Source organism: Triticum dicoccoides, chromosome 2B (assembly GCF_002162155.2).
Source record: "Triticum dicoccoides isolate Atlit2015 ecotype Zavitan chromosome 2B, WEW_v2.0, whole genome shotgun sequence".
In the NCBI taxonomy this organism is placed as follows: Eukaryota; Viridiplantae; Streptophyta; class Magnoliopsida; order Poales; family Poaceae; genus Triticum; species Triticum dicoccoides.
The window spans coordinates 168,659,188-168,673,279 of NC_041383.1; positions in this window are offsets into that span (position 1 = coordinate 168,659,188).

A 14,092-nucleotide genomic window follows, 5' to 3' on the forward strand; every position below is an offset into this window, starting at 1 on the left:
AGGTTTGGAGTTTGGCACATACAAATTTACTTGGAACGGCAGGTAGATACCGCATATAGGAAGGTATAGTGGACTCATATGGAACAACTTTGGGGTTTAATGAGTTTGGATGCACAAGCAGTATTCCCGCTTAGTACAGGTGAAGGCTAGCAAAAGACTGGGAAGCGACCAACTGAGAGAGCGACAACAGTTGTAAGCATGCATTAGAATTAATTCATACGGGATACAAGCATGAGTAAGATATAATCCACCATGAACATAAATATCATGAAGGCTATGTTGATTTGATTCAACTACATGCGTGAACATGTGCCAAGTCGAGTCACTCAATTCATTCAAAGGAGGATCCCATCCCATCATATCACATCATAATCATTCTAATAGCATGTTGGCACTCAAGGTAAACCATTATAACTCATAGCTAATCAAGCATGGCACAAGCAACTATAATCTCTAAGTGTCATTGCAAATATGTTTACTTCATAATAGCTGACTCAAGAACGATGAATCATCATATTTACAAAAACAAGAGAGGTCAAGTTCATACCAGCTTTTCTCATCCCAATAAGTCCATCATATATCGTCATTATTGCCTTTCACTCGCACGACCGAACGAAGTGTATAATAATAAGAGTGCACGTGCATTGGACTAAGCTGGAATCTGCAAGCATTCAACTCAAGAGAGAAGACAAGTAATATGGGCTCTAAATATAAATAATCAATCATGCATATGAGAGCCACTAAGCATTTTCAATATGGCCTTCTCGACCCCTAGAAGAAAGAAAAGAAAATAAAACTATTTACACGGGAAAGCTCCCAAGAAGTAAAAGAAGAACGAGAAATCTTTTGGGGTTTTCATTTTAATTTCTACTACAAGCAAGGAAATTAAACTAACTAATTTTTTTGGTTTTTCTTAAGGTTTATCAAACACACAAGAAGAAAACAAGAAAAAGAGATTTAAACTAACATGGATAATACAATGAAAGAGTATGAGCACCAACGACTAGTGTGTGAACATGAATGTAAAGTCGGCGAGAAATACATACTCCCCCAAGCTTAGGCTTTTGGCCTGAGTTGGTTTAATACCAAGGATTGCCTGGCTGATATCCATAAGTGAAACTGGGATTGTACTGAGATGCAGAGGCAACGGCCTCCTGGGCAGCAGCATGTTGGCGAGCTGCCTCCATTCCCCTCTCATATTCAGTGGCTTCTTCCCTGGTGATAACATATCCTCCTCTTGCCTGATAATCAAAAAGGTAGGGAGCAGGAAACGTGACAGGGACGACGTTGCGTCTATCATAGATTAGTCGATAATGGAGGAATTGTTCATTCCTCTCAAGAAATTGATGATCAAACATAGCTTCTTTATCTAAATAAACAGGAGGTACAATCATATCCCTCTCTAGTGGAGCTATATTAAGAAAATTTGCCACACGGGTTGCATAAATTCCTCCAAAGAAATTTCCCTTTTTACTATTATTATGCAACCTACGTGCAACTATTGCCCCCAAGTTATAACCTCTGTAACCAGACACAACACTCTTGAGGACACAAAGATCAGGGGCACACAAGTGACTTACTTCGTCCTTACCGTTAATGCATTTACCAATAAAGAGAGCAAAATAATGTATAGCAGGAAAATGAATGCTCCCTATGGTAGCTTGTGCTACGTCCCTAGATTCTCCCACAGTAATGCTAGCAAGAAAATCTCTAAATTCAGATTTGCGAGGATCATTGATATTACCCCACTAAGGGAGTTTGCAAGCAGTTGTAAAATCCTCTAAATCCATGGTATAAGATGTATCATAAATATCAAACATAACACTAGGAGAATTACGCAAAGAAATATATTCGAACCTCCGCACAAAGGAATCAGTCAAATGATAATATTGAGGACACTTATCTTGTAAGAAGTCCTCCAGCTCGGCATTACGCACATACGCGTCAAATTCCTCCTTGAAGTCTGCTTCGACCATAAAATCATCGGATGGCCACTCACAAGCTTGTACATATGCATCCCTCGGCAAATTAACATCTTGTTCATGTATAGCAATCCTGGGCCCTTTCTTTGCGGAGGATCCACCTTGGTACATTATTCTAAGCATATTTCTTTTCCTGAAAATTTCTGAAATTTTAGTAACTTCAAAATAAAGTGAATAAAACTAAACAAGGTTGATAGCAACTACTCCTACAAGTGCCTAGAGCCTATATCATGCATTGGAATTGCTTGGGACCTCAAAAATTTAACATGCAAGCTAAAGAACAGGGTCACCAAGGCAGCAAAGATTTGCAATGAATAAAGCACTAGAACAAAAACTAATTGGACCAATGGAGGAGTCACATGCCAAGCAACAATCTCCCAAAGCAGTTTTGTGAATGGAGCTTTGAGCTAAGAGATCGAAAATCGCAGCAAAACAAGCTAGAACTCAGGCTTGAGCTGGATGGGGATTTTTTTGGGTAGAAGATGAAGTGTGTGGGTGCTGGCATAAGTGGAGGGGAGTCACCAGGGGCCCACGAGACAGGGGGGCGCGCCCTACAGGGGGGCGCCCTCCTCTCTCGTGGCCTGGTGCTTGGCCCTCCTGCAGTGTTTTCAGTGCCTAAAATCCTCAAATATTCCAAAAAAATCATACTAAATTTGCAGGGCATTTGGAGCACTTTTATTTTCGGACTATTTTTTATTGCACGGATAAATCAGAAAACAGACAGATAATACTTTTTTTATTAAATCTAAATAATAGAAAGTAAAAGGAGGGTACAGAAGGTTGTGCCTTCTAGTTTCATCCATCTCGTGATCATGAAAATGAATCCACTAACAAGGTTGATCAAGTCTTGTTAACAAACTCATTCCGAATAACACGGAACCGGAGAAATTTCGAATAACACTAAGTTACCTCAACAGGGATATGAAAATCCCCAACAATAAGAATATCATACTTTTTCTTGACAGTAGGGAGAGGAAATTCAAAACCTCCAAAAATGATAGTTGGAACTTTTTCAATAGAATTGATACTATGAACTTGAGATTGTTTCCTCGGAAAGTGTACCGTATGCTCATTACCATTAATATGAAAAGTGACATTGCCTTTTTTGCAATCAATAACAGCCCCTGTAGTATTAAGAAAAGGTCTACCAAGGATAATAGACATACTATCGTCCTCGGGAATATCAAGAATAACAAAGTCCGTTAAAATAGTGACATTTGCAACCACAACAGGCACATCCTCACAAATACCGACAGGTATAGCAGTTGATTTATCAGCCATTTGCAAAGATATTTCAGTAGGTGTCAACTTATTCAATTCAAGTCTACAATATAAAGAGAGAGGCATAACACTAACACTGGCTCCAAGATCACATAAAGCAGTTCTAACATAATTTCTTTTAATGGAGCATGGTATAGTTGGTACACCCGGATCTCCAAGTTTCTTTGGTATTCCACCCTTAAAAGTGTAATTAGCAAGCATGGTGGAAATTTCAGCTTCCGGTACCTTTCTTTTATTTGTGATGATATCCTTCATATATTTAGCATAAGGATTTACTTTAAGCATATCAGTCAAGCACATACGTAAGAAAATAGGTCTAATCATTTCAGCAAAGCGCTCAAAATCCTCATCATCCTTTGACTTGGATGGTTTAGGAGGATAGGGCATGGGTTTCTGAACCCATGGTTCTCTTTCTTTACCATGCTTCCTAGCAACAAAATATCTCTTATCATAACGTTGATTCTTTGATTGTGGGTTATCAAGATCAACAACAGGTTCAATCTCTACATCATTGTCTTTGCTAGGTTGAGCATCAACATGAACATTATCATTAACATTATCACTATGTTCATGTTCATCTCCTGATTGCGTTTCAGCATCAGAAATAGAAATATCATTGGGATTCTCAGGTGTTTCTACATTAGGTTCACTAGAAGTTTGCAAAGTCATATCATTCTTCTTTTTCTTCTTCTTAGAAGAACTAGGAACATCTAGATTATTATTCTGAGAATCTTGTTCAATTCTTTTAGGGTGGCCTTCAGGATACAAAGGTCCTGAGTCATTCTACCAGTTCTAGTAGCCACTCTAACAGCAAAGTCATTTTTATTATTCAACTCAACAAGCAAATCATTTTGAGCTTTGAGTACTTGCTCAGCTTGAGTAGCAACCACAAAAGCATATTTGCTAACGCGGTGAAGTTCATCTTTAACTCTAGCCAAATTATCACCTACGCGTCCTATCTCGAAAGCATTATTCTTTAACTCTCTACCAACATAAGCATTAAAACTTTATTGTCTAGCCATAAAGTCATCAAATTCATCTAAGCATGGGCTATGAAATTTAGTAGAGGGTATTTCAACTTTATCATATCTATAGAGAGAATTTATCTTCACTACCTGTGTCGGGTTATCAAGACAATGTAGTTCTTCAGGCGGTATATTCAGACCATGTATTTCTTTGATAGGAGGTAAATTCTTAATATCTTCAGCTTTAATACCTTTTTCTTTCATTGATTTCTTTGCCACTTGCATATCTTCAGGACTGAGAAATAAAACATCTCTCTTCTTCGGAGTGGGTTTAGGAATAGGCTCAGGAGTTGGCTCAATTGGTTCAGGAATTACTTTAGGAACTGGCTCGGGAAGAGTCCAATTATTTTCATTAGTCAACATATTATTCAATAGTATTTCAGCTTCGTCGACTGTTCTTTCCCTGAAAACACAACCAGCACAACTATCCAAGTGGTCCTTGGAAGCATCGGTTAGTCCATTATAAAAGATATCAAGTATTTTATTTTTCTTATGATGATGATCAGGCAAAGCATAAAGCAACCGGAGAAGCCTCCCCCAAGCTTGTGGGAGACTCTCTTCTTTGATTTGCACAAAATTATATATTTCCCGCAAGGCAGCTTGTTTCTTATGAGCAGGGAAATATTTAGCAGAGAAGTAATAAATCATATCCTGGGGACTACGCACACAACCAGGAGCAAGAGAATTATACCAAGTCTTAGCATAACCCTTTAATGAGAACAGAAATATCTTAAGGATATATAAATAGTGAGACTTCTCATCATGAGTAAATAGAGTGGCTATATCATTCAACTTGGTAAGATGTGCCACAACAGTTTCAGATTCAAGGCCATAAAAAGGATCAGATTCAACTAAAGTAATAATATCAGGATCAACAGAGAATTCATAATCCTTATCAGTAACACAGATAGGTGAAGTACCAAAAGTAGGATCGGATTTCATTCTAGCATTAAGAGACTGCTGCTTCCATTTAGCTAATAATTTCTTAAGATCAGATCTATCATTGCAAGCAAGAATAGCTTCAGCAGCTTCTTTGTTCATAACATAACCCTTAGGAACAATAGGTAAAACATAATCATTGGGGGAACGTTCATCATCACTATCATCAATAGAATCTTCAATATTTTCATTCCCCCTAACTCTAGCAAGTTGTTCATCTAATAATTCACCTAATGGGAAAGTAGTATCACGCACAGAAGTAGTTTCATCATAAGTATCATGCAAAGCAGAAGTGGCATCATCGATAACATGCGACATATCAGAATTCATAGCAGTAGCAGGTTTAGGTGTCGCAAGCTTACTAATAACGGAAGGAGAATCTAGTGCAGAGCTAGATGGCAGTTCCTTACCTCCCCTCGTAGTTGAAGGCAAAATCTTGATCTTAGCGTCTTTCAAGTTCTTCATAGTGATCAACAGATATAAATCCCAAGTGACTCAGAGAATAGAGCTATGCTCCCCGGCAACGGCGCCAGAAATTAGTCTTGATAACCCACAAGTGTAGGGGATCGCAACAGCTTTCGAGGGTGAAGTACAACCCAAATTTATTGATTCGACACAAGGGGAGCCAAAGAATATTCTTGAGTATTAGCAGTTGAGTTGTCAATTCAACTACACCTGGATAACTTAGTATCTGCAGCAAAGTATTTAGTAGCAAGAGTGGTATGATAATAATGGTAACAGTAGCAACAGAAAAGATAGATGTTTTTGGGTTTTTGTAGTAGTTGTAACAGTAGCAACGGAAAAGTTAATAAGCGAAGAAGAATATGTGGAAAGCTCGTAGGCAATGGATCAGTGATGGATAATTATGCCGGATGCGATTCCTCATGCAATAGTTATAACATAGGGTGATATAGAACTAGCTCCAATACATCAATGTAATGTAGGCATGTATTCCGTAAATAGTCACAGGTGCTTATGGAAAAGAACTTGCATGACATATTTTGTCCTACCCTCCCGTGGCAGCGGGGTCCTAGTGGAAACTAAGGGATTTAAGGCCTCCTTTTAATAGAGAACCGGACCAAAGCATTAACATATAGTGAATATATGAACTCCTCAAACTACGGTCATCACCGAGAAGTATCCCGATTATTGTCACTTCGGGGTTGTCGGATCATAACACATAATAGGTCACTATAGACTTGCAATATAGGATCAAGAACACACATATATTCCTGAAAACATAATAGGTTCAGATCTGAAATCATGGCACTCAGGCCCTAGTGACAAGCATTAAGCATAGCAAAGTCATAGCAACATCAATCTCAGAACATAGTGGATACTATGGATCAAACCCTAACAAACTAACTTGATTACATGGTAAATCTCATCCAACCCATCACCGTCCAGCAAGCCTACGATGGAATTACTCATGCACGGCGGTGAGCATCATGAAATTGGTGATGGAGGATGGTTGATGATGACGACGGCGACGAATCCCCCTCTCCGGAGCCCCGAACGGACTCCAGATCAGCCCTCCCGAGAGAGATTAGGGCTTGGCGGCGGCTCCGTGTCGTGAAACATGATGAAACTTTTTCCTTGATTTTTTTCTCCCCGGGACGGTATATATGGAGTTGGAGTTGAGGTCGGAGGAGGTCCGGGGGCCCACGAGATAGGAGGGCGCGCCCCTAGGGGGCCCCCCCTGTCTCGTGGACAGCCCGTGGGCCCCCTGGCCTTGATTCTTTCGCCAAAAATTCTTATTTATTCTGAAAAGTGCCTCCGTGGATTTCCAGGACATTCCGAGAACTTTTCTTTTCTACACATAAAACAACATCATGGTAGTATTGCTGAAAACAACGTCAGTCTGGGTTAGTTTCATTCAAATCATGCAAGATAGAGTCCAAAACAAGGGCAAAAGTGTTCGGAAAAGTAGATACGTTGGAGACATATCAACTCCCCCAAGCTTAAACCTTTGCTTGTCCTCAAGCAATTCAGTTGACAAACTGAAAGTGATAAAGAAAAACTTTTACAAACTCCGTTTGCTCTTGTTGTTGTAAACATGAAAAGCCAGCATTCAAGTTTCAACAAATATTATGAACTAGCCATACTCACAATAACACACAGGTCTGACAATTACTCATATCAATAGCATAATCAGCTAGCGAGTCATAATAATAAAACTCGGATGACAACACTTTCTCAAAATAATCATAACATGATATAACAAAATGGTATCTCGCTAGCCCTTTCTGAGACCACAAAACATAAATGCAGAGCACCTTTAAAGATCAAGGACTGACTAAACATTGTAATTCATGGTAAAAGAGATCCAGTCAAGTCATACCCAATATAAACTAGTAATAATGAATGCAAATGACAGTGTGCTCTCCAGCGGGTGCTTTTAATAAGAAGGATGATGACTCAACATAAAAGTAAATAGATAGGCCCTTCGCAGAGGGAAGCAGGGATTTGTAGAGGTGCCAGAGCTCGATTTTAAAATAGAAATTGAATAACATTTTGAGCGGCATACTTTCGCTGTCAACGCAACAACTATGAGATGGCTGTATCTTCCATACTACATGCATTATAGGCAGTTCCCAAACAGAATGGTAAAGGTTTATACTCCCCCAACCACCAACAAGCATCAATCCATGGCTTGTTCGAAACAACGAGTGCCTCCAACATAAAACATCCCTAGGGGAGTTTTGTTTAATTATTTTTATTTGCTTTGATCTTTTTGGATCATGGGACTGGGCATCCCGGTTACCGGCCCTTTCTCGTGAATGAGGAGCGGAGTCCACTCCTCTGAGAATAACACACCCAACATGGAAGATATAGGCAGCCCTAGTTGAAACATGAGCTGCTCGAGCATACAAAACAGAATTTCATTTGAAGGTTTGGAGTTTGGCACATACAAATTTACTTGGAACGGCAGGTAGATACCGCATATAGGAAGGTATAGTGGACTCATATGGAACAACTTTGGGGTTTAAGGAGTTTGGATGCACAAGCAGTATTCCCGCTTAGTACAGGTGAAGGCTAGCAAAAGACTGGGAAGCGACCAACTGAGAGAGCGACAACAGTCGTAAGCATGCATTAAAATTAATTCATACGGGATACAAGAATGAGTAAGATATAATCCACCATGAACATAAATATCATGAAGGCTATGTTGATTTGATTCAACTACATGCGTGAACATGTGCTAAGTCGAGTCACTCAATTCATTCAAAGGAGGATACCATCCCATCATATCACATCATAATCATTCTAATAGCATGTTGGCACACAAGGTAAACCATTATAATTCATAGCTAATCAAGCATGGCACAAGCAACTATAATCTCTAAGTGTCATTACAAATCTGTTTACTTCATAATAGCTGACTCAGGAATGATGAATCATCATATTTACAAAAACAAGAGAGGTCGAGTTCATACCAGCTTTTCTCATGCCAATAAGTCCATCATATATCGTCATTATTGCCTTTCACTCGCATGACCGAACGAAGTGTATAATAATAAGAGTGCACATGCATTGGACTAAGCTGGAATCTGCAAGCATTCAACTCAAGAGAGAAGACAAGTAATATGGGCTCTAAATATAAATAATCAATCATCCATATGAGAGCCACTAAGCATTTTCAATATGGTCTTCTCGACCCCCAGAACAAGACATGCCATCTGCCTTTGACTCCTCGAGGTTAGCATAGTCATTAGGATGATATTCTGAACAAGAATCAATAGGTGGGGAGCGCATGAGTTTCATTGCATCTAGAATGGCACTCAATGCCTTGGTGCCAATTTTGCAAGTAATTGTAGTGTTCCACAATATTATCCTGATGCACGGATTCTGATATTCACTGTAATTACGTATAATATCTGAGAACCATGAAAACATAAATAGTTGTGAGATTATCTTTGTAATGCAGATGATATTCTAATATAGGGGCTCCCCTGTAAACACTTGTGTGCTATCATTGGATTCTGATGAGAGAGCTCATGTGTGCTGTAATATGGTGTGTGCATTTATATAATCTGGCACAAGTACACAAAAAATAGGCTCCAGAAGTAAGGATAGTTAGCAGATGATAGGTTCATAATATAATGTATAGAGAGTTTATTGCCAAACCATGATAACAAGAGCACACAACAACTAGGCAGATCATAGTGTACATAACAGGGGTACACCATAACCATGATATATAAATCGGGAAAGTGGAACTGGCTTGAAAATATGGTGTTGTATTGCCGCTACTAATTGAAAGCCTATCGATCACGTACAGGCCAGCTCTATCAGCTGTTGACTGCAGATGTCCTTGCGCCCCTTCCTAACAAGGAACATATTGTACGTACTAAATACAGAATAAACAAAGAGGAACATGTTAAAGAACAAAAGAGGAAGCATATTCTTGAGGTTCCGCTTCATTGCATACAATGTTGGTTGCCCACTCATGATGAATCACAGCGCCCAAAGAAATTCAATTCCATGCTGTCTCTCTATATGTGGCGAACAAGAGTCATTAGGTTCATATTCTGAACAAGAGTCAACAGGCGGGGAGCGTATGAGTTTCATTGCATCTAGAATGGCACTCAATGCCTTGGTGCCAATTTTGTATAAGTCATTGCAGTGTTTAGCTTCAAGAGTGGACTGCTGCTAGTGCGACACAAAGCAGCTACACAGATCATAGTGTAGATATAACGGGGAAACCTTAAGCATCAGAGTAAAATCAGCAAAGTGGAACTTGCTGGAATATATGTGCTAGTACTGCCGGTACAGCTAGAAAGGCCCCAGATACTAGTTCTCTTCAACTGAAGGTGCGGTACTGTTAATATCAGTGTAACTCTCAAAGGCGACACAACTCCCCGCATTTCCTTGCTATTCTTATAGGATTCAAGTGGGCAGGTCACTAAAAATCCTATTCCTATGTTTACAAAATCCTACGAATCAAAGAGGCTCAAAGTGTCCATCACAACCTACCATATAGACCTCTACACTGCAAATGTCCCTGCTCATCTTTAGTACAAGGAACATATTGTACTACTATCATACTCCCTCCATTCCAAAATATAAGTCTTGGTAGAGATTTCCACTATGGATCACATACAGATGTATCCAGATACATTTTAGGGTGTAGGTTCATTCATTTTGCTCCATATGTAGTCCATGGTGGAATCTATACAAAGACTTGTATTTAGGAACGGAGAAAGTACATATTAAAGAAGAACGGAAGAGGAACATGGTAAAGAAGAGAAAGCAGATTTTGGATAATAAAATGTTGGTTGCGCAGTGCCCACACATGATGAACCAGAGCGCATTAAGAATGCAACTCCGAGTTGTCTCTCGACCATTTCAGGCGGTTGGATGAAGATCCTACGTCTCCTAACCCTTCTTCTTCCTCGTCTCTGATTCTTCCCATACAGAACACCACACGGGCCGCCGGCCGGACCACCGGCCCCCACCGCCTGTGTTCCTTCGCCACCCCCAACCCCCACCCCTGCCCCAACCCCCACCCGCATCGAGTTTTCTTTGTTCGGCGAGGCCCCACAACCACCCGAGCCCCTTCGTTCGCACCAGCGAACTCCGGTGAGCTCTGAAAATTGACTGACCCAATTTTGAAATTTAGTCTACTGTGATTTAACTAGTCTGGAATATAAAAGGGGAAAACCATAAGCATTGGGAGTATAGTGTTGAGCGTGCCATGGCGGATCTGAAGGTGCAAACCGGACAAACACAACTTCGCAACCAAGACATGAAATCAGAGTAAAGTAGTGGCGATCTATTTTCTTGCCGCGATAAATAAGTTGAGCAGATACCAAAGAGTACCATCTCTGGTGCTGTGCCGTGTACGCATCTGCTGAGAATTTGACGGTGCTACGGTAGAGATGGCTGTCGGCGGCGTGGAACCAGATATAGGAGGGTAGACGGTGGCGGCGGGGCGCGGTGGACGAGACGGTCGTAGGAGCAGCGTCGGCAAGGTGGACGACAGCGGGGATGAAGCAAGAGGACGGGATGCAAGGATCCCGGTCCGAAGCCGTGGATGAGAGAGGTCGATCTCTTGTAATGGACGGCGGCGTCGGGGTATCAGCTCTGGCATGGTGGAGGAGGATGGCGATGGATGGGGTGGCGGACGACGGCGGACGGAGGAGGGTGGGGTGGAGAGGGTGTTTTGGCACCCATGGAGTATGAATGGGGAAAAGGGAGGTAGAGAGGAAGGGGGGAACCAAGTATTCAGGGCGCGCTTGTCTCAAATGCGAGGAAATTTACAAACTTAGCCCCCGTTTCAAATTTCTACTACATCACAGCAATATTAGTCGGTTGGGGATAGGACGGTAATCTGGCATACACCGAATATTTGCCGACGAGAGTTTGTTTTTGGCACCCACCGTGTATGAATATGAATGGGAGAGGGAGTCGATTTCGATCGAGGACACACTGTGTTTTAGCACCCACCGTGTATGAATACGGGTGAGAGGCGGTTACATCATGTTTGGGTGAAATTACAAACCTACCCCTATCGAAACCTATAGAAATCCAGCAGATAGGCTTTGCGTGGCAGGGATAGGCACTAGTAATTTCCATATCGTAGATTTTGGTTTCGGGTGGTTACTGCGACTTTCCCTGCTTCGTTCAAATTTTGCGGAGTGCATGTTTACCGTGCCAACTCAATTCGAATCTCGTTTGTATTCTATTTTTTCCGTGCGGGATCCATTTTCAATTGGAATTACATTCTATATACATCATTTTTTATATATAGTTTCAAAAGAACAACACCATTTATACATAAATATGGTTTACAAATGGCATGATCTCAGATTCATAAGGTTGTATCCATCAACTTGGATTTTCAAATATTTGAAACCATTTTATGTTGAAATCCAATCTATGCATTCCTCGCTAACTGTCTCCAATTAATGTGTGTTTCATGCGGGTTTTTTTACTTCTCAAACATGTATAATGTGTTTCACACACGCAACATATAGTGTAATCCCGTTTAGACATTAATTGCATATAAACCATGCATTGTTTGTAATTAATTGTTTGTAATTAAAGAATCTATGGATCACCAATATTGATAAACTATATAACATCACACATGTGCCCAAATTCAAATGAATATGCATGTTTGATACACCGATTTGCGTTATGATATTATCGATGTCATGATCTCCAGTTTAAATATTTGAATCCCCTTTAATCCAGATATTCGTCTCATATAGCTATCACTCATGCTTATATAAGACTATCTCTCTAGACCTATATGTGTTCATCGTCTCTCGGGTATCTCTCGTGCTACCTGTATGTCGACAATGATCTTTTATCTTCGTAACACACTGACGGTACTCTCTCCCTCGACCTTCATCACTCTATCTCTCTCTAAGTATATCTCGCTCCCTGCTATGTGTCTTAACTATGATTCTCTATGTGGAATCTCTTTCTCTCACACAAACACAAAACTTTGTCTCCCGGGGTCTCATTTCTCTCTACTATTCCCATGTGGGCCACTCGCACACCCCTCATACAGAGATGTCTTTCGCTCCTTGGATATGAGAACCTATGACTCTTCCTCTTAAATATCTCTTTCTCACACACAAACACAAACTCTGTCTCCCAGGGTCTCATATTTCTCCATTGTTCTCTTGTATGTCGCTCACACACACTCCTCTCTCCCTAGATATATCTTGCGTTCCCTCATATGTCTCTCTAGCTATCACTCTCGTTGTGAAATATCTTTCTCTCTCGCAGACACAAAACTCCGTCTCTCGGGATCTCATTTCTCTCTGATATCTGTTTGCCTGTGACTCACATGCACCCTCTCTCTATCTCTCTCACACCCACACACACATAACTCAGCCTTCTGATCCACTCGACTCCTATCTCTAATGCACACTAGCTAGCATCTTTATCTTTCTATTTATCTGTTTCTGCATCAACCTTCTTTCTCGCCCTCACTCTTGATTCCTATCACGCACACTACATATGTTTCTCTCTACGTGCAGTCAAGTGCCCTCTCACACACATATATAACTTCACCCTCTGAACCACCCGGTGGTCATCTCCAACAACCAAACTAGCGGATGTCCCTCTAGCTAGCATCTCCATCTTTGTATCTATCTGTAGTTTCTCCGTCAACATTTCTTTCTCGCACGGAGTCTTGCTTCCTATCACCCACACTATATATGTCTCTCCATACATATGCATTTATAGGTTGATCTCTTTTGCACAATCGTTGTGCCTCACTCCCTCTGCTCACCATAGATGCATGTTCCAGCCCATGCCACCATCTCTTAAAGACAGAAACACATGCTCAATTGCCGGGCCTTCTTCCCTGCATTATCACATGCATGCATATTGTCATGCTGATATGTCTCTCCCATGTCGTGGATCTTATGACTGATGTCTTCTTTCTTTTATCTCGATCATGCGCGCGCGCACACACACACATCCCACGTATACATGCATACCTCTCACACATGCACGTTCAAGGTCTCTATGTCTCCATACGTAGGTAATTACCCTCAATCCTAACGCCATATCGAATCGTTCTCCTCTTTTGCGCACATAACTTCCGCCTAGATGGGTAAAACACACACTCACACATAACAATCTCCTTCTAGCACCCCCCCCCCTCGCCGCCTCACACTCTTCCCCTATATCCCCGAAACCAATAAGACCATCCCTTTGTTTAATTCCGCCTACATGCACCATCGATATATAGTAGTCCTCCTCGGTGTCTCTCAAACAAACATGTTCTCTCGATGTCGACTCCTCTCATGCGCACACACCTTCTCTTCCCTCTCTACGGGCATTTTCTCTCTCGCACCCCATCGTTGGTGGCCTCTGCCATACACATCACCTCTCTATGAT